Source organism: Mobula hypostoma, chromosome 10 (genome assembly GCF_963921235.1).
Source record: "Mobula hypostoma chromosome 10, sMobHyp1.1, whole genome shotgun sequence".
Classification (NCBI taxonomy): domain Eukaryota; kingdom Metazoa; phylum Chordata; class Chondrichthyes; order Myliobatiformes; family Myliobatidae; genus Mobula; species Mobula hypostoma.
In genome coordinates, this window is record NC_086106.1 from 31,927,649 (window position 1) to 31,949,175 (window position 21,527).

Consider the following 21,527-nt stretch of genomic DNA (forward strand, 5'->3'; position numbering starts at 1 on the left):
TTAATTATTTTGGAACTGAGGATACTAATTGTAGTAGATTTGCAATTGGAAATTTTGTCCATTCTTGCTTAATATAAGACTTCAGCTGCTCAACAGTCCATGGTCTCCGTTGTCTGATTCTCCTCTTCATGATGCACCATACATTTTCAATAGGAGATAGATCTGGACTGGCAGCAGGCCAGTCAAGCACACGCACTCTGTGTCTACAAAGCCACGCTGTTGTAGCCCGTGCAGAATGTGGTCTGGCATTGTCCTGCTGAAATAAGCATGGACGTCCCGGGAAGAGACGTCGCCTTGATGGCAACATATATCTCTCTAAAATCCTAATATACGCCTCAGAGTCAATGGTACCTTCACATACATGCAACTCACCCATGCCGTGGGCATTGATGCACCCCACACCATCACAGATGCTGGCTTTTGCACCTTTCACTGATAACAATCTAGATGGTCATTTTCATCTTTGGCACGGAGAACTCGACGCCCGTGTTTTCCGAAAACTCGCTGAAATGTGGACTCATCTGACCACAGCACACGGTTCCACAGTCTTTCGGTCCATCTGAGATAAGCTCGGGCCCAGAGAATTCACCGGCGTTTCTGCATAGAGTTGATGTATGGCTTCCTCCTTGTGTAATACAGTTTCAAGTTGCATTTCTGGATGCAGCGACGGACTGTGTTGAGTGACAATGGTTTTCCGAAGTACTCCCGAGCCCAGGTGGCTATAATTGTCACAGTAGCATGACGGTTTCTTAGGCAGTGCCACCTGAGGTCTTGAAGATCACGCGCATTCAACAGTGGTTTTCCACCTTGCCCTTTACGCACTGAAATGTCTCTGAATCTTTTCACAATATTATGTACTGTAGATGTTGAAGGACCTAAATTCTCTGCAATCTTGCCTTGAGAAATGTTCCTTTTGAACTGACTAACAATTCTGTCACGAATTTTGGCACAAAGGGGTGAGCCACGACCCATCCTTGCTTGCAAAGACTGAGCCTTTGATGGACGCTACTTTTATACCCAGTCATGATACCTCACCTGCTGCCAATTAGCCTGCTTAATGTGGAGTCTTCCAAACCGGTGTTACTTGAATATTCTGTGCACTTTTCAATATTATTTTAACTCTGTCCCAACTTTTGTTGAGTGTGTTGCAGCCATCAAATTCTAAATTTGTGTATATTTACAAAATACAATTAAGTTGGTCAGTAAAACTATTGAAAATCTTTTCTTTGTACTTTTCTCAGTTAAGTAAAGGTTCACTTGAATTAACCTATCACAGATTTTTGTTTTTATTGCATTTTGGAAAATATCCTAACTTTTCTGGAAATGGGGTTTGTATTTATATTTAGTCTGTTTTCTCGCGATTCTAGTCTTTATCTTTCTTGCGCTGCATCAGATCGGGAGTGACAATTATTTCGTTCTCCTTTACACCAGTGTACTGAGAGTGACATTAAACAACCTTGGATCTAGATGGTGAATTTACTTTGATTTGGAGATACCCAACAGGGTGAGTCAGTTTCTGCAGAGATGCCAACACTGAAACCACCAGGTCGATGCTCCCTCGGGTAAAAATGACCCGTCGCCGCTGCCTGGTCCTCGGATCGGTGCCCGTGCTCCCGCAGTCGGCTGACCTTAGCTCCCGCTCTCCGGGCCAGGCCAGCTGGAGGCTCCCGAGGCCTGGAGGTGGGAGAGAGGAGCCGGGGGGGAGGAGGAGGCAGCGGTCACCGCGGGCGCCACCACCGCCAGTTCCCAGGCCGCGCAGGCGCACCGAACACGCGCAGTGCTGCGGCGGAGTGAGAAGCCCTGAGGAGACGAGCGCTGGTTGTGAGGTAAATCGACGCCGAGGCTGGGCCTGGGCCTGGGCCTGGTCCTCCCCTCACCCGCCGCGGCTGGGGAAAGGTCAGTGCCAGCTCCATAAACACCGCAGGCCGCCGTAGACAAACAGCCGCGGTCATTCGCCATCCCAGCTCTCTCTCCCCGATCCTCCCACTCCCCACTCTCTGCTCCTCTCCTTCCCTGCCCGTCCTCATCGATCCTGTCGGCGCCGACTCCTCTGTCAAACCCGGTTTCCCTTTAATAAACACAGGAGATTCTGCAGATGCTGGAATTCCAGAGAAGCACACAAAATAATGGATCGTAATAATGGTGCATTAGGTCGTTTTCGAGTCGGTGGATTCGCCGTAAAGTCAGTGGAACTGGAAATTATTTATTTATAGATAGACGCCCCCCCCCACCCCGGGACCGCAATATTTTGTAGGTTTACTGCGTTTGAATAAGTGAGTGGATAAGCCTGGATTTATCATCTGCCGACCTTTGCCTCCTTGTGTGTCCTTTCTTTGTCCCATTACAGACTGTCTGTCTTCTTCCCACGGCTGGCCCCCACCTATCTTTTAATCATCAGCAAATCCGGCTTCAGAAATCCCGCTCTCGTCATCTGTCATTACTATTAAATTTTAAATGACTCATGCCCCAGCACTGATTCTCATGCTGCTCACACAGAGAGTTACTCACTGCTGATCAGAGAGTTGTTAATTCGAGGTTAATGAGCTATGCAGGGAGAGTTCGGCAGCCTGAGAGGGCTAAACTGGCATAGAACACTACAATGGAGACCCTCTGGCACATGATGTTGTGCCAACTTTTTAATCTACTCTGAGATCAACCTAGCCGTTCTGTCCTACATAGGAGGACATTCCCTCCGATTCAATTGTCCTGTCAAGAGAGGCTAAATATTGTATTCCATGCCGACCACAAGATCTCTTCCAGAGATACTCTCAATGATCTGCATGTAGACTGTATGCCTCCAAACATTTCCTATCCATGTAAACATCCAAGTGTCCTTTTGATATTGTAATTTTACCTGCCTGTACCATTTGCAGTGGCAGCTCGTTCCATGTACCTACCACCATTTGTGTGGGAAGAGTCACCATTCAGCTCCCCTTTAAATCTTTCCCCTCTCACTGTGAGCTGATGCCCTGCAGGTTTAAACACCTCTACCCTGTGGAAAATACTCTGAGAATTCATCTTATGTATGCATATGTCTTGCTGGTCTTTAATCATTTTCTGTTTTTTTCTTTTTTGAAAGGAAGGGGCACTTGGAAGTTGAATAGTCTAGCTGCTCCAGTGCTCAGACTCAGTGGAAATAGAGACTGATGGGGTTGAAGGTGTGGCTGCACTCACAAGAGGAACATTGAGGTTAGAGGGCAAGGCAGGGCTGGATCTGCTCTGATCAGCCTCAATAAGTAACCAGCGTGGCCTGGGGAAGTGAAGTTCAGGTGTGCCTTTTGACTGGCTTCCTTCAGCTTGCTTTGCTGAATTCAGTCTCACGCTTGGTCTGGAGTTGGCTCTGATGACAGTGTCAAAGGTTATAGGGAGAAGGCAGGAGAATAGGGTTGAGAGGAATAATAAATCAGCTCTGGTGGAGCAGACTTGATGGACTGAATGGCCTAATTCTGCTCCTATGTCTTATGGGCTTATCTCGAATTTGGAATGGGAAATGTCACACGTACTGAGGTGCAGTGAAAAGCTTTTCTTGCATTACCCTTCATACAGATCAATCATTACACAGTGTGTTGAGGCAGTACAAAAGTGTAGTAGCAACAGAAGAAACACAGAGCAGATAGACAGTAAGGTGCAAGGTCAAAAAGAAGTAGATAGTGAGGTCAAAAGTCTGTCTTCTCTTTATAGAGCAGTCTGTCTTATATACATGCATTTTATTAGGTCCTGATTAGAAAGAGGTGACATAGGGTAGGAAGGTGTTGAATTGTGGATAGAGCTAAGGAACTGCAAGGGTAAGAAGACCCTCAAACAGTAGTGAAGATGTGGTCTACAAATTACAACAGGAGACAGAAAATGCATATGCAAAATGGGCAATGTTACAATAATCATGGGGGACTTCAATATGCAGGTAGATTGGGAAAATCAGGTTGGTGCTGGATCCCAAGAGGGAGAATTTCTAGAATCTCTACTAGATGGCATCCTAGAGCAGTTTGTAGTTGAGCCCAGTAGGGGACTAGCAATTCTGGATTGGGTGTTGTGTAATGAGCCAGGATTGATTAGAGAGCTTAGGGTAAAAGAACCCTTCGGAGAAAGTGGTCATAATCTGATCAAATTCACCCTGAAATTTGAGAAAGAGAAGCTGAAGTCAGATGTATCAGTATTACAGTGGAGTAAATGGACTTACAGAGGCAGGAGAGAGGTGATAACTAGAACTGATTGGAAAAGAATACTGGCAGGGATGATGGCAGAGCAGCGATGGCTGGAATTTCTTGAAGCAATTTGGAAGGCACAGGATTTGCACATCCCAAAGAGGAGGAAGTATTCTAAAGGCAAGATGGCACAACCATGACCAGAATCAGAATCAGATTTGTTATCACTGGCATGTGATGTGAAATTTGTTAACTTAGCAGCAGCAGTTCAAAGCGATACATAATATGGAAGAGGAAAAAAATAAACATAAATAAATCAATTACAGTATACGTATATTGAATAGGTTTAAAAAACATGCAAAAAACAGAAATATTGTATATTTAAAAAAGTGAGGTAGTGTCCAAGGATTCAGTGTCCATTTAGGAATTGGATGGCAGAGGGGAAGAAGCTGTTCCTGAATCGCTGAGTGTGTGCCTTCAGACCTCTGTACCTCCTAGCTGATGGTAACAGTGAGAAAAGGGCATGTCCTGGAGATCCTTAGTAATGGATGCTGCCTTTCTGAGACACCGTTCCCTGAAGATATCCTAGGTACTTTGTAGGCTAGTACCCAAGATGGAGCTGACTAAGTTTACAACCCTTTTCAGCTTCTTTCAGTCCTGTACAGTAGCACCCCCCCCCCATACCAGACAGTGATGCTGCCTCTCAGAATGCTCTCCATGGTACATCTATAGAAGTTTTTGAGTGTATTTGTTGACATACCAAATCTCTTCAAACTCTTAATGAAATATAGCCGCCGTCTTGCCTTCTTTATAACTGCATCGATATGTTGGGACCAGGTTAGATCTCAGAGATCTTGACACAGGAACTTGAAACTACTTACTCTCTCCACTTCTGATCCCCCTTTGAGGGTTGGCATGTGTTCCTTCGTCTTACCCTTCCTGAAGTCCACAATCAGCTCTTTTGTCTTACTGATGTTGAGTGCCAGGTTGTTGCTGTGGCACCACTTCACTAGTTGGCATATCTCACTCCTGTACACCCCCTCATCACCACCTGAGATTCTACCAACAATGGTTGTATTGTCAGCAAATTTATAGATGGTATTTAAGCGATGCCTAGCCACACAGAGAAGTCAAAGCCAACATACAGCAAAGTAAGGGCATATAATAGAACAGAAATCACTGGGAAGTTAGACGATTAGGAAGGTTTTAAAAACCAACAGAAGGCAACTAAAAGGTCTTGAAGAAGGTAAAGATGGAATACGAAAGTAAGCTAGCCAATAATATTAAAGAGGCTACCAAAAGTTTCTTAAGATACATAAAATGTGAAAAAGGGGCAAGAGTGGATATCACACTGCTGGAAAGCAATGTTAGAGAGGTAGTAATGGGGGACAACAAAATAGCAGATGAACCGAGTAAGTAATTTGCATCGGTCTTCACTGTAGAAGACACTAGCAATGTGGTAGAAGTTCCAGGTGTCAGTGGTCATTAAGTGTGTGAAGTTAGGATTACTAGGGAGAAGGTTCTTGGAAAACTGAAAGGTTTAAAGGTAGATAAGTCACCTGAACTGGATGGTGTACACCCCAGCGTTCTGAAAGAGGTGGCTGAAGAGATTGTGGAGGTATTAGTAATGATCTTTCAGGAATCACTAGATTCTGGAATGGTTCTGGAAGACTGGAAAATTGCAAATGTCATTCACTCATCAAGAAGGGAGAGAGGCAGAAGAAACGAATATTGGCCGGTTTGTCTGACCTCAGTGATTGGGGAGATGTTGGAGTCAATTGTTAAGGATGGGGTTTCAGGGTACTTGGAGGCACATGATAAAATAAGCCGTAGTCAGCATGGTTTCCTCAAGGGAAAATCTTGCCTGCCAAATCTGTTGGAATTTTTTGAAGAAAGAAGCAGGAAAGAGAAAGGAGAATCGGTTGATGTTGTGTACTTGGATTTTCAGAAGGCCTTTGACAAGGTGCCACACATGGGCCTGCTTAACAAGCTATGAGAGGCCATGGTGTTACAGGAAAGATACTAGCATGGAAAAAGCAGTGGCTGATTGGCAGGAGGCAAAGAGTGGGAATAAAGGGAGCCTTTTCTGGTTGGTTGCCAGTGACTAATGCTGTTCCACAGGGTTCTATGGTGAGTCCATTTCTTTTTATGTCAATGATTTGGATGACAGAATTGATGGCTTTGTTGCAAGGTTTGCAATCGATATGAAGATAGGTGGAGGGGCAGGTAGTTATGAAAAAGTAGAGAGGCTACAGAAAGACAGGCAGATTAGCAGAATGGATAAAGAAATGGCAGATGGCAAATGGCAGGAAGTGTATGGTCATGCACTTTGGTAGAAGAAATGAAAGGGTGACTATTTTCTAAATGGAGAGAAAAAGCAAACAATTGAGGTGCAAAGGGACTTGCAATCCTTGTGCAGGATTCCCTAAAGGTTAACTTACAGGTTGAGTCTGTGGTGGGGAAGGCAAATGTGATGTTAGCATTCATTTCAAGAGGACTGGAATATAGAAACAAGCATGTAATGTTGAGACGTTATAAACCACTGTTAGGCCTCACTTGGAGTATGGTGAGTAGTTTTGGGCCCCTTATCGTAGATATGAAACCATTCTGAAACTGAGGAGGGTTCAAAAGAGGTTCACACAAGTGATTCCAGGACTGAACGGTTTGTCATACGAAGAGATTTGATGGCTCTGGTTCTGTATTCACTGGAATTCAGAAGACTGAAGGGTGACCTTATTGAAACCTTTCAAATGGTGAAAGGCCTGATGGAGTGGATGTGGAGAGGACGTTACCTATGGTGGGAGAGTCTAAGACCAGGGGATACAGTCTCAGGATAAAGGGGCATCCTTTAACAACTCTGATGAAGAGGAATTTCTTTAGCCAGAGAGTGGTGAATCTGTGGAATTCTTTGCCACAAGCAGTTGTAGAACCCAAGTCTTTATGTACATTTAAGGCAGAGCTTGATAGATTCATGAATGGTTAGGGCATGAAAAGATATGGGGGGAAGTCAGGAGCTGGGTGTTGAGAGGAAAATTGGATCAGCCGTGATGAAATGGCAGAGCAGACTAGGTGGGCGAAATGGCCTAATTCTTCTCCTGTATCTTATGACTTTTAGACTTCATTTATGCTCAGCACTGGACTAGAACCCACCCACACCCACACCATGCCCGTTCTTCTGATTCAGAGCTGAAGGTGGTACCAATTCAGTCACAGTTGACCAAAGAAACTCAAGTTACTCATTATGCATTTTTTCCCTGGTGGTAATTTTTGTGAATTCCTTTTACAGGGTATTGATGGGCTTGACCGGAACATGGCAATTCGATCACAGCAGGATCTGACAGTCACTCTGTGTATCGGCAGCTGAGAACCATGCGAGGGGAAATGCCTGCCTGCTATACCTCTGCTGGGAAGAGATTTCAATCCTCATTGCGACCGGCAAGACGGTGAGACTGAGACACAAGAAGGATTGTTCCAGATTCCTCACTGTCGAAGGAGATTTAAACACATCCAGAGAAGGGAGCACTGTAGAAAGAAACTAAACACATACTGTATGTGCGATAGATTTTCACTGACCACCCGCCAGCTTGAACTCCTTCCCCTCAGCCCACCTTCCTATTCTGGCTCCTTCCCCCTTCCTTTCATGTCTTGACAAAGGACCTCTTCCCAAAATGTCAACTGTTTACTGCTTTCCATAGATGTCACCTGACCTGTTCAGTTCCCCCAGCATTTTGTGTGTGTTGTGAGATTGTGATAATCGATCAGCCTGAGGTAAAATCAGGTGGATATTATAGAATGGAACTCTATAGGGCACTACAGCGCAGAAAGCACCCAGTCTATAATGAAATTTTCTTCCCGTCTCGGAGTGAGTGAACAACTGGAGAAGTCAGAAACACAGTGCTGGTTGTTAATGGTTGGAAACAAAGCGATTTCCCATCCCGGCAGGAATCTTGTTTTTCATACAGGGGAGACACTGTCACCTATTATGTGTCTGGTCAGTGGGCTGCAGATGTAACCATTGTTGAAAACACCTGCTTCACAGCAGTGACATCATTCCTCATGTGGGAAAAAACTTTAAGCATTCCAGTGCCTCGATAACGCACGAACAAAAACACACAGCTGAAATGCCTTTCACCTGCTCTGAGTGTGGAAAAGAATTATTGAATTCTTCGCAACTTCTGATACATCAGCGAATTCACACCGGAGAGAGACCCTTTAGCTGCTTAGAGTGTGGGAAGGGGTTCACGCAGTCAGCTAATCTGAAGAGACACCAACAAGTTCACACAGGGGAGAGGCCATTTACCTGCTCCGAATGTGGGAAGGGATTCACTCAGTCATCACATCTAGTGACCCACCTGCGGGTGCACACGGGGGAGAGGCCATTCACCTGCTCCGAGTGTGGCATGACGTTCAGTAGATCTTCCATCCTGGTTACACACCAGCGAGTTCACACCAGGGAGAGGCCTTTCACCTGCTCCGAGTGTGGGAAGGGATTCAGTCGGTCATGTAACCTGGTTACACACCAGCGAGTTCACACTGGGGAGAGACCCTTCCCCTGCTCCGAGTGTGGGAAAGGATTCAGTCGGTCATCCCACCTGCTGATACATCGGCAGGTTCACAGTGGGCAGAGGCCGTTCACCTGCTCCAACTGCGGGAAAGGGTTCACTCAATCATCTACCCTGCTGAAACACCAGCAAGTTCACACCGGGGAGAGGCCATTCACCTGCTCCGTCTGTGGGAAAGGGTTCACCCAGTCTACCTATCTGATGATGCACCAGCGAGTTCACACTGCTGACAGACCATTCATCTGCTCTGTCTGTGGGAAACCACTGGTTGATTCCTCTCAACTACTGATACACCAGCGAACCCACACAGCAGAGAAACCATTCATCTGCTCTGAGTGTGGAAAGGGATTTGCTCACTCAGCCAAACTGAGGAGACACCAAAGGGTCCACACAGGGGAGAGACCGTTCATCTGCTCCGAGTGCGGGAAGGGCTTCACTCAGTCATCCTCCCTGCGGACGCACCAGCGTATTCACACGGGGGAGAAGCCGTTCACATGTACCGAGTGTGGATTGGGATTCAGCACGTCGTCCATCTTGGTAGCCCACCAGCGAGTTCACACTGGGGAGAGACCGTTCACCTGCCCCGACTGTGGTGTGGGATTCAGTCGGTCATCCCACCTGCTGAGTCATCGACGGATTCACACCGGGGAGAAGCCGTTCACCTGCTCTGACTGTGGGATGGGATTCAGTCGCTCCTCCAACCTGCTGAAACACCGGCGGGTCCACACTGGGGAGAGGCCATTCACCTGTGCAGAGTGCGGGAAGGGTTTTATCCAGTCATCCCACCTGCTCACGCACCAGCGGATTCACACCGGCGAGCGGCCGTTCACCTGCACCGAGTGTGGGAAGGGATTCACAGAGTCCTCCAGCCTACTCACCCACCAGCGGGTCCACACCGGGGAGAGACCGTTCACCTGCTCCGAGTGCGGTAAAGGATTCACTCTCTCTTCTTACCTGCTGAAGCATCAGCGTGTTCACACCAGAGTGAGACCATTCACGTGCTCCGATTGTGGGAAGGGATTCAAAGTCTTTTCCAAGCTGCAGGAACACCAGCAAGTCCACACGGGGAAGAAGGATTAATTGTGCCGTGTCTGGCATCACAGCTGCTGAAACGCCTGCGGGGTTTGGATTCTGCTCATTCCCAGCACTGGACCATCGTTATTGTGGGTACTTGGAGATTATTTCTGCTGTTGTTATCAGTTTTCAGAACTCGGCCTGAATTTAACATTCTGGATCTCAGCCAAATAAGTATCCTCAATTTTAAACAAACTGGGCCAGATGGAGTAGGCTTTCACACAGTTTCTGATTGGGACCCCCACTGTTTGACCACTTAATAGAGCACAGGCCCAAATTTCCACTTCCAAACTTACAGACAGATTTGGGATGTCAGATCTTCTACGTGGCTCCTCCAGTCGTCATGGAGACCAACGGCAGGTCCAGGGCCTGTGAATGTGGTCAGAGCTGGCATGGGCATCTGAGACCACACTCATTCCAATTTGGAGCTCAGTGGTGGAGGGGAGGAACCCCCTCTCAAAGACTTAACTCTTGTTCAATGTTTTTAATCGTGTATAACTTTTATTCATTTTGATTTATAAAAAGGGTTTGTTTTTTAATTTGTGATTTCAGTGTGTTATAAATGTCCATGAGCATCACAGCCCAATACCAGCTTTGTTCTCTGTCGGAGACATTTAGGAGCAGGGGAAACGCTCTTCCCCACTTGGAGCCCAGCTGCTGCCCTGAGTGGGTCGCTGGACCCAGGTACAGAGGACCAGTGAGTTTGGCTCTGACCCTGCAGTACAGGTCGGTGACTGTGACCAGCCCTGAGTGTCTCTGAAATCCCCAGAACGTACAGGGTGCAGGCAAGCATTCACTCCTTCTGATCCTGCCTGATGTGCTCCACACGAGCCTCCTGTCTCCATCAATTCTTCACTGATACAGATCGTAACTGATGTGTTTTGTAGTTCCGGAAACCAAACCAAAGGAAAACACAGGAGCAGGGATACTTTCACACTTAGAGTTTTCTTTTCTGTTCCTGTAGTGATGCACTCACGTGTGACTTGGTGTAATGATGTATACCATTCACACACTCGTTATCTATAACCCATAATGAACGATGTAAAAAATAATAGACTCCTTCATCATGCAATATATTTACAATATTACTCAAATAGTATATATATAGTACCCTCCCTCCATGCTTAGCTATATATATATAGGCATCCGTTAGTCTCATGAGACCATGGATTTGCGCCTTGGAAGGTTTCCAGGGCGCAGGCCTGGGCAAGGTTGTATAGAAGGCCGGCAGTTGCCCGTGCTGCAAGTCTCCCCTCTCCACGCCACCGATGTTGTCCAAGGGAAGGGCATTAGGGCCCATACAGCTTGGCACCGGTGTTAACGCAGAGCAATGTGTGGTTAAGTGCTTTGCTCAAGGACACAACACGCTGCCTCAGCCAAGGCTCGAACTAGCAACCTTCAAATCACTAGACCGACACCTTAACCACTTGGCCACGCACTATAACTCCAACTCAATATCAAATGTATTTCAACTCAATGTGTAATCTATTTATAGTACACTAAATAGTATATAATACACAGCATAATGAACTTTAAATTGTCCCATTCAGGCCGAAAGATTTAATTGTGGAGGATTTTTTACTCTTGTGGAATAACAAGGGGGTGGGGTGGTCACTCTGCCTGGAAGGTGAGGCTTGTGGCTGTGAAACAATCTCAGGTTTGGGGTCTTGTCCGTGGTTGATTCAGTCTGCAGGAAGTGATTCTGACAACTCTGGGGATGCCATTCTTCTCTAACAATCGACTCTGCTCTCCTCAACGGATAGAAAAGGTATGTCAAAAGGGCAATGTTATGATAGTGATGGGGGTTTTCAATACATAGGTAGATTGGGAAAATAAGGTTGGTGCTGGATCCCGAAAGAGGGATATTATAGAATGCTTACAAGATGGCTTCTTCGAGCAACTTGTGGTTGAGCCCACTAGGAAAAAGGCAATTCTGGATTGGGTGTTGTGTAATGAACCAGATCTGATCAGGGAGCTTAAGGTAAAGGAACCCTTCAGAGACAGTGATCACAATATGAGGCATTTTGAGAGTGAGAAGATGAAGTCAGATGTATCTGTATTTCAGTATAGTAAAAGAAATTACAGAGGCATGAGAGAGGAGCTGGACAAAGTTGACTGGAAGGGGACACTATCAGGGATGACAGCAGAGTAGCAGTGGTTGGAGCTTCTGGGGGCAATTTGGAAGGTGCAAGATAGATACATCCCAAAGATGAAGGGTGATTAAGGCCATCATGGCTGAGAAGGGAAGCCAAAGACAGCATAAAAACAAAAGAGAGAGCATTAATAGAGCAAAACTCAGTGGGAAGGTAGAGGATTGGGAAGCATTTAAAACAACATCAGAAGGCAACTACAAAGCCAGAAGGAGAGAAAAGATTAAATATGAAGTCATGCTAGCCAGTAACAGAGGATAGTAATGTTTTTTTTTTCAACTCTATAAAGGGTAGAAGAGATGGATATCGGAATGCTGGAAAATAAAGCTGGAGAGATAGTAATGGGGACACAGAAATTGCAGACAAATCAATAAATGTTTTGTGTGAGTCTTCACTGTGTGGAAGACACTAGCAAGTTCGAGAGTGTCAAGGGCAGAAGAGGTACAGTTAGTATTACTAGGGAGAAGGTGCTTGGGAAGCGGAAAGGTCTGAAGTCACCCGGACCAGGTAGACTACACCCCAGGTGGCTGAAAACATTGTGGAGGCTTTAGCAATGACCTTTCAAGGATCACTAGAATCTAGAATTGTTCCGGAGGACTGGAAGATTGCAACTGTCACTCAATTCTTTAAGAAGGGAGGGAGGCAGAAGAAGAGCCTGAATTGTGCTGGAGGTTTTCTATGTTTCTATAGGTTAGTTAGCCTGAATTCAGTGGTATAGAAGATATTGGAGTCTGTTCCAAAGTCCATATGGTTTCCTTAAGGGGAAAATCTTTCCTGATAAATCTGTTGGAATTCGTTGAGGAAATAACAGACAGGATAGAGAAAGGAAAGTCAGTAGATATTGTATGCTTGGAATTCCAGAAGGCCTTTGACAATATGTCATGCATGAGGCTGCTTGACAAGATAAGAACCCATGGTATTGCATGAAAGGTACTGGAATGGATAAAGCATTGGCTGACTGGAAAGAGGCACAGATTGGGAATAAAGGGGGCCTTTTCCGGTTGGCTGCTTGTGACCTGTGGTGTTCCACAGAGGTTGGATTTTTTTATGTTATATGTCAATAATTTGGAGGATGGAATTGATCACTTTATGGGCAAGTTTGTGGACATTACGAAGATAGCTGGAGGGGCAGGGAGTGTTGAGGAAGCAGGGAGTCTGCAGAGGGACTTAGATTAGGAGAATGGGCAGATGGAAAGCCCATCGGGAAGTTGAAAGAGGGTTTGATAGGTCCTTGATTAGCCAGGGTGTTAAAGGTTATGGGGAGAATGCTGGAAAATGGGGTTGAGAAGGATAATAAATTAGACATGATATTGTGGAGCCAATTTGATGGGCTGAATGGCGTAATTCTGCTCATAAATCTTATGGTCTAATGAAATAGCATCTGCTGTGGACCTGTTGTGACGGTAGGCAAACTGGAGCGGATCCAAGTTGCTCCTCAGGCAGAAGTTCCATCACCAACTTCTCAAAGTACTTCATCACTGTGGATGTCAGTGCTACTGGACGAGAGCCATTTAGGCAAGTTACCAAGTTCTTTTAGGCACAGGTATAATTGAAGCCTGCTTGAAGCAGGCGGTTCCTCAGACTGCCGAAGCAAGAGGTTAAATAGATCAGTGAACACTAACCCACACAGATTTTCAGTACTTGGCCAGATACCCCATCATTTCTCAGCCCCAGGACATGACTGGAAGTTCCATGGAACAGTGTTCCGGACCCTAACATCTGCAGCTGCCTCATCAGTGACTTTTCTTTCATCACGGAAAACAGCCTCCCCTCCACAAACCTTGTCCACACCCCTCGCTCATTAAAGCAGCCAAGGTGATCAAAAACCCTGCCCCCAGTCATTTTCTCTTCTCCCTCTCCCATCGAGCACAATATACGAAAATCTGAAAGTACATACCATCAGACTCAAGGACAATTTCCACCCCGCTGTTATAAGACTACTGAGTGGTTCCCTAGTATGATAAGGTAGATTCTTGGCCTCACAATGTACAAGATGACTCTGGGCCTGTAGTCGTTGGAGTTTAGAAGCTTGAGAGGCAGAGGGGTGCAGGATCTCATTCAAACCTATCGAATATTGAGAAGTCTAGATAGAGTGAACGTGGAAATTATGTTTCCTATAGTGAGGGAGTCTAGTTCTAGAGGACACAACCTCAGAATAGAAGGATGTCCCTTTATAACGGAGGTGAGGGTGGTGGATCTGTGGAATTTGTTGCCACAGATGGTGGTGGAGACCAAGGGGTTGAGAGGGATAGTAAATCATCCATGATGGAACGGCAGAGCAGACTTGGTATGAATGCTTACCTACACTATGTCCATGTCCCCCATTTTCCTCATGTTCATGTGTCTAAACGTCTTTAAAATCCAGTAATATGTTTGCCTCTAAACACCATACCAGGCAGTGCATTCCAGGCATCCACCACTCTCTGAGTAAAAAAAACTTAACCCTCATATCCCCCTTGAACCCACCCCCTCTCACCTCCAATGCATGCCCTCTGGTATTAGACATTTCTACACTGGGAAACGATTACTCCCCCTCTACTCTATCTATGCCTCTCATAATCTTGTAAAGACCATAAGACATAGGAGCAGAATTAGGCCATTTGGCCCATCGAGTCTGCTCCGCCATTCAATCATGGCTGATGCTTTTTTTCTCTCCTCAACCCCAGTTCCTGACCTTTTCCCTGTAACCTTTGACACCGTGTCCAATCAAGAACCTATCAATCTCTGCCTTAAATACACACAACGACCTGGTCTCCACAGCTGCATGTGGCAACAAATTCCACAAATTCACCACCCTGTGGCGAAAGTAATTTCTCCGCATCTCTGTTTTGAAAGGGCGCCCCTCTATCCTGAGGCTGTGCCCTCTTGTCCTAGACTCTCCCACCATGGGAAACATCTTTTCCACATCTACTCTGTCTAGTCCTTTCAACATTCGAAAGGTTTCAATGCAATCCCCCTCATCCTTCTAAATTCCAACGAGTACAGACCCAGAGCCGTCAGAGGGGGTTCACAAGAATAGTAACCCTTTCATTCCTAGAATCATTCTTGTGAACCTCCTCTGGACCCTCTCCGATGCCAACCCATCTTTTCTAAGATAAGGAGCCCCAAACTGTTCACAATACTCAGGGTAAAGCTCTATCAGATCTCCCCTCAGCCTCTGCCACGCCAAAGAGAACAACCCAAGTTTGTCCAGCCTCTCATGATAGCACAACCCTCTAAACCAGACAACATCCTGATGAACCTCTTCTGCACCCTCTCCAAAGCCTCGACATCTTTCCTATAGTGGGGCGACCAGAATTGTATGCAAGACTCCAGATACAGTGTATCGCACCTTGGTAAGGCGAATGCAATTGAAATCATCAGGGAAACGGAAACAGTTTTGTGCTGAATAGCAGAGCAGATACAAAACAATATACTATAGAGAGGCAGAGCACGTAAAGAAGCCCTCCTGCCCTCTGAGTCTTATCAACTATCCAACTCTCATCTACATTCATTCCGTCTTATCGTCTCTGCCAATTATTGGTGAAGCTAGAGAGTCTTGCCAATGGTTTAAATATAGCCTAAGACAATTACACACAAGTCAAATCGGATAGGTTGTGCTGGGGGCAGCCCGCAAGTGTCGTCACGCTTCCAGCGTCAACATACCATGCTGGATTTTCGGGTCGGCGCCAAAATAACGCGAGCCTGAAAGTTTGCCGGCTTGTTTTAAAACCCACTTTGTCCTTCACAAGAGGGAGTTTGTCACCTTGGCTGAAGCCACACGAACCTTCCGTTGAAGAAAGAGACACCATGGGTCTTGCGGGATGGTCTCCCGACCAGACGGTCAAAATCATTTAGCAGAATGTTTCACTGCCGGAAGTCAGCGCAGGTGGTAGTGAGAGGAACCTCCCTGCCAGACCCTTCCTGCACCGATGGCGCTACACCTGCAGCTAACGCCAAGCTTGAGGTGGCTGTGATGGGTATGAGATGATCCTCCATCTCTTTGTGCACATTGCTTTTGCAAAGAAGGTCTGGAAGAAGGCAATAATAATCTTCAAAGAACCTCACCACCCGGGCCGGGTCATCTTCTCGCAGCTGCCGTCCGGTAGGAGTTACAGAAGTCTCAAGTCTCCCAGCGCCGGGTTCAGTAACAGCTTCTTCCCTTAAACCAGACGGTTCCTGGAAGCTCTCCACCAGAAGACAGTTAGCTTCCTTGGTGACGTGCCAATCACCTAACTCAAATTGATGGCACCACCAATGATGCCAGATGAAAGACTAGGCAGAAACAGCTGGGTTCACTATTGTCCTTCACAATCCTGGCCTTCGCAGTTGTTCCCGTGGAGACTGAGAGCGGAAGCGCAGCCAAGCGGTTAGCGTAAAATATGGCGACTAATCGGCTTAAAGGAGGAAGATTGAAAATTTGGCTGACTGTTGCCACAACAACAGCCTCTCACTTAACGTCTTGAAAACCAAAGGGCTGATTATTGACGACAGGAGGAAGAAATCGATGGCCCTTGAGCCAGTGCTCGTGTGGATCGGGGGTGATAACTTTAAATTCCCTGGTATGTCCCAGGATCAGTCCTGGCAGCAGCAAGTTTCACTGTGTTTGGATGTATTACGTGACAAATAAAGATCATTGTTAACCTTACCCCCTGTGACCCCATGGGTTACCTCTCGCTTCCCAAACGCGACCCCGTGCTTCACGATAATAAAAACACCAGCTTTGCCATTGTCTTTTAAGGGAGAAAAGAACCTGGCTGGGAACTGCCCCCCCCCCTCCCATTAGGAGAAATGAAGTCCTTACCACATCCATGCGGGGCGGGGTTCTGAGTTGGATGATCAGTCATGATCATAATAAATGGCGGTGCAGGCTCGAAGGGCCGAATGGCCTACTCCTGCACCTATTTTTTATGTTTCTATGTTTCTATGCCGTGTGTGACTAGGATGCGTTGTCGAACACCTTCACTCTGCCTGCCGCGAAAGGCAGGACTTCCCGAAGGCTACCTATTTTGATTCGACTTTTATTTCCCTTTCTGATATGTCCGTCCATAGGGTCTGAGAGGAGAAACCCCACGTGGTCACAGGAAGAACTTTACAAACGTCACACACACACACACACACAACAGCGGAGGTCAGATTTGAATCGTGGTCGCTGGAATTGGGAGACGGCACAGCCACTACGCCTGATCCCAAACATTCACCATTCCAAACAAATGTTTCAACCTGACCAAATTAAGCTAAGTTGTCCGCGAAACCATGCGTTTAGCCGAGTTTAATCTTTCCTGTTTCAGTTCCTTGAATATATTGGAAGATCGTTTGAACAACCCTGCAAGCTGAATCACACCGTCTCTGTTTTCAAACTCGAGCGATGCACGGAGAACAAAACTCGCTGCTTACAGCGGAATCAATGGACACCAGATCACCCACAAACCCTCGCGCACCAGAAACCACTCTATCTGCCATGACCCTCCAAGCGCGCAAACACCAGCTGCGACTCGCAGTGCATTCTGGCTCCAAATCGGTCCGCAGAAAGCTGGGGGGTCGGGGGGAAGGTTGGGTGGGAGAGACCGGGGCTGGCCCGATGCAGCGGCGCGCTGGGTGACTGAAACTCGCACCCATTTTGCCCCAGCCGGGGGCTGCTTCTCGGGCCCTTGATGATATTCAGCCTCGGCATTGACTTGATCGGCGATCCCAGGCTCAGCTTCGACCCGCCGCCGAACTCACGGAGGCTTCAGCGGGCTGGAGAGGAACCTTCAGCCGCCGTGTGACTGGGAAGCCGATCGGTGATTACACACTCCGGTCGCCGCAGCAATGAGCCTTCGACAGTGTCCCGACTGCGGGAGAAACTATAAACGACCCAACGATTTGATGAGACATCAGCGGATTCACACAGGGCAGAGGCCGTTCACCTGCTCCGAATGTGGGAAAGGATTCACCGAGTCTTCCATCTTACTGAGACACCAGCGCGTTCACACCGGAGAGAGACCCTTCACTTGCTCCGAGTGCGGGAAGGGATTCAGCCGATCGTCCAGTTTGGTGACCCACCAGCGAGTCCACACGGGCGAGAAGCCCTTCGTCTGCTCCGAGTGCGGGAAGGGATTCACCCAGTCCTCCAGCCTGGTCACACACTATCGGGTTCACACCGGAGAGAGGCCGTTCAGCTGCCCTGTCTGTGGGAAAGGATTCACTCAGTCGTACGGCCTGGTGATCCACCAGCGGATGCACACCGGAGAGAGGCCGTTCAGCTGCCCTGTCTGTGGGAAGGGATTCACTCAGTCCTACAGCCTGGTGATCCACCAGCGGATGCACACCGGAGAGAGGCTCTTCACCTGCTTCCAATGTGGCAAGGGATTCACCGAATCATCTGCCTTACTGAGGCACCAGCGGGTTCACGCCGGCTAGAGACCACTCACCTGCTCTGACTGCGGGAGGGAGTTCACCTGTCGATCCGCCATCGAGTTCCTGCCAGCGGAAGGCCGTTCGGCTGCTCTGCCTGCGGGACGGGATTCGCTCGCTCATCGTCGCTGGCCCATCTGGAGGCTGCTTTGTGCTGGGGAGAGGCCAATCGCCCGCTCCGAGTGCCGTGTCGGATTTGGTAGCTAGCCAGTGTCCCGAGACAACGAGAAACTGGAACAGATGTGGAATTTGTGAGCCTGCAGCTGCCGAGACGCCAGCCGGATATTTGCCGCCTGTAGACAGACCCAGGGCTGAAACGCGACACTGGGCGCAGCTCTGCCGATGTTGGTGACTCCTACGACTGAACCGGAGCTAAATGGGTTCAAGATTAAAGTACAAGTTTATTTGTCACTTATGCATTAAAAAATTCTGTGAAACGCGTCCTTTGTGTTAACAACTGGCACTTGGATGGTTGCGGATTAAAGGCGCAGCCCACAAGCGTCGCCACACATTCCAACGCTCGTCAGAACAACTCAGAACACAACAGCAAGAAAATAAAGCCCCTTTCCTCTCACCCCCTCACTCCCACGGTCCTTTAACGCCAGGGCAGACCGCCTTCTTCGACCCCAACCCCGCCTCTTGTCTACTCAGACTCGGATTTACGCGGTCTGGTTTGAAACTCCTGTCTCTCAAGCCCCTATATCTGTGTAAAACGGAAACGCTGGTTCAAGGACGGATTATTCCACACAGCTAAAGGTTCACCCGGGATCTCCTCTCCGGCCAGCGTGTCTACTGCACGCCGGCCTCCTTCCAGCTCACCCCGCTGGATTATCCTGCCGCTCATCGGGCGTCAGCTTCCAGGTATCGGTGCCTGTGGGAGTTGTGTCGGCATGGTGGTCGCCCTCCAGGGGGAGAGATTTCTTCTGAATCCCGCCAGTGAGGGCGGCAGTTTATACGCATCTGATCCCAGATAATCCCCGTTACTGGGGTCTCCAGCGTCACAGGAGAGTTGAACTCTTTTCTCCCAGCCCGTGTTCAACAGGGAATAAGGCGACTCCTAAAAGTAGACGCAAAAGGGCTCAGCGGAGGAGGTGCTTCTAGCGGCAGTCGCAAAAATTCCTTCTTCCCCAGAGCGTACAGGGGCAATTCTACACCGGCCTCACAGACAGCGTCTTCGCATCAGCCAGGGGCAGAAACCTCTCTCAAAATATGGAAACCACGGCGAACTGTCAGGTCCGCAGAAACGGGCCACTGGCCGCAGTCCACCATCACCGTCAGGACCTGTACGTGTCCGGGACAAAGAAGCGGACGGGGAAATCATTGCAGACGCGACCCACCCTGCAAACTGGATTTTCCAAAAGTTCCCTCCTGGAAAGTGTTATCGGGCTATTAAAACAAAACAATAACAACAACAAAAAAGCAATTTTAAAAATTCCTCCCGTCCCCTCGGCAGTTAATCTGATCAACCATTCTAGTTGCCTCCCTCCACATTACCTCAGTTACTGCAATTAAATCGCCGTTTACATTGTCAACACACGCTGCCGATACTGTGTTTATGCACATTTGATCTCAAATCCATGCTTGTAACTTTATTTTCAGATAATTTTTTACTCTTTGTAATTGTTGAATGTTGTTTTTGTTGCGTGTCGCACCAACACACCACAGCAAATTCCTAATACATGTTAAACGTACTTGGTGAATAAAGGAAAGTTTTTTACACACACTGGTGGCACTTCCGTCACGGAGGGAAGTCTGCTCTGCTTGGTGCGAGGCCTGGGTTCAGAGCAAGGGTTTATCGGGTCAAGGGGAACCGGTGAGGGCTCCGCGAGGGGCAGGGCTAGCGAAACCATGACCGGAGACCGATTTAGTTCAGGGGCAGAGAGGTGCGCGGTGGCGAGGCAATGTAACCAGGTGAAGACCACTAGCGCCAGCTGTGTGCACCAGTGTTCACGGGTAGTGCAGTTATACAGGGGGACAGGAAACAGTGAACACCAGACACAGGGGCGCTACCATCAGCGGCTGTCACCCACGCCGAGCCTGCCGGTTGTGGGGAGGGTGAGCGTCAGCAGGTGTAAACACCCATTCGTCACTTTATCACACCTGTACACCTGCTCCTTAATGCAAATATCAAACCAGCCAATCACGTGGCAGCCACTCGTTGCATAAAAGCATTCCGACATGGTCAAGAGGTTCAGTTGTTGTTCAGACCAAACATCAGAATGGGGAAAGAAATGTAATTTAACTGGCTTTGACTGTGGAATGATTGTTGGTGCCAGACGGGGCGGCTTGAGTATCTCTGAAACTGCTGGTCTCCTGGGATTTAGACGCACAACAGTCTGTAGAGATGACAGCGAATGGTGTGAGAACCAGGAATTATCCAGGTAGCGGCAGCTCTGTGGGTGAAAACGTCTTGTTAATGAGAGAGGTCGGAGGAGAGTGGCCAGACTAGTTTAAGCGAACAGGAAGACGACTGTAACGCAGATAACCTCACGATACAACAGTGGTGTGCAGGAGAGCATCTCGGAACGCGCAACACGTCGAACCTCGAAGTGGCTGGGCTACAGCAGCAGAAGATCACGGAGACACACAGTGGCCACTTTATTAGGGACAGGGAGTATCTAACAAAGCATTTTAGGACCATTCCCAGAAAGGGTTCAATTGGTTAATTCCCGGGATGTGGAGGTAATCCTAGTAGGAAAGGACTGAAATAAGGTATGCTTTAGAAGAACGAGAGATGATTTTATTGAAATATATTTAACCCTGGCGGGTACGCATGACAAGTTAGAAGCGGCAAGAAATCTGAAGCTCAGGGCGGCGAATCTCCGCAATTCTCGACACCAGGTGGGTCCGGAGGCTGGGTCACTTGCCGTATTTGCTATGCATCACTGAGGTGTAGCAGGACAGTTGGTATATTCAATCATATTTTTCAATTCAGAGATACTGTGACCCCTTTATTCATTGTTGCTGAAATTGAGTTGTATATTTCTGGTTTTTGACATTTTGTTATTTATAATGACTAGAACTACTTTACTTTAGGGTAGGATTAAAGTCAATTTCAGAAGTTTAAAAAACTGCTATTTTTGTTTTGAAAGACGGCAGAGCGGGCGCCATGGGAGAGTGCTGCAGGAGACGAGAGCAGGCCCGTGAACATTCGCTCGGGCTTGAGCAGGCGACCAGCCTGCTCTTGTTCCCATTTCCCCGCGCCGCTCTCTACCCTGCTCGAA

At 47.7% G+C, this 21,527-nt stretch overlaps 1 pseudogene; it reads left to right on the forward strand.

The window, feature by feature from the left end:
- Positions 1 to 18,833, forward strand: part of LOC134352482 (zinc finger protein 721-like) — a 46,816-nt pseudogene extending 27,983 nt beyond the window's left edge.
- Positions 18,834 to 21,527: the final 2,694 nt, after the last annotated feature.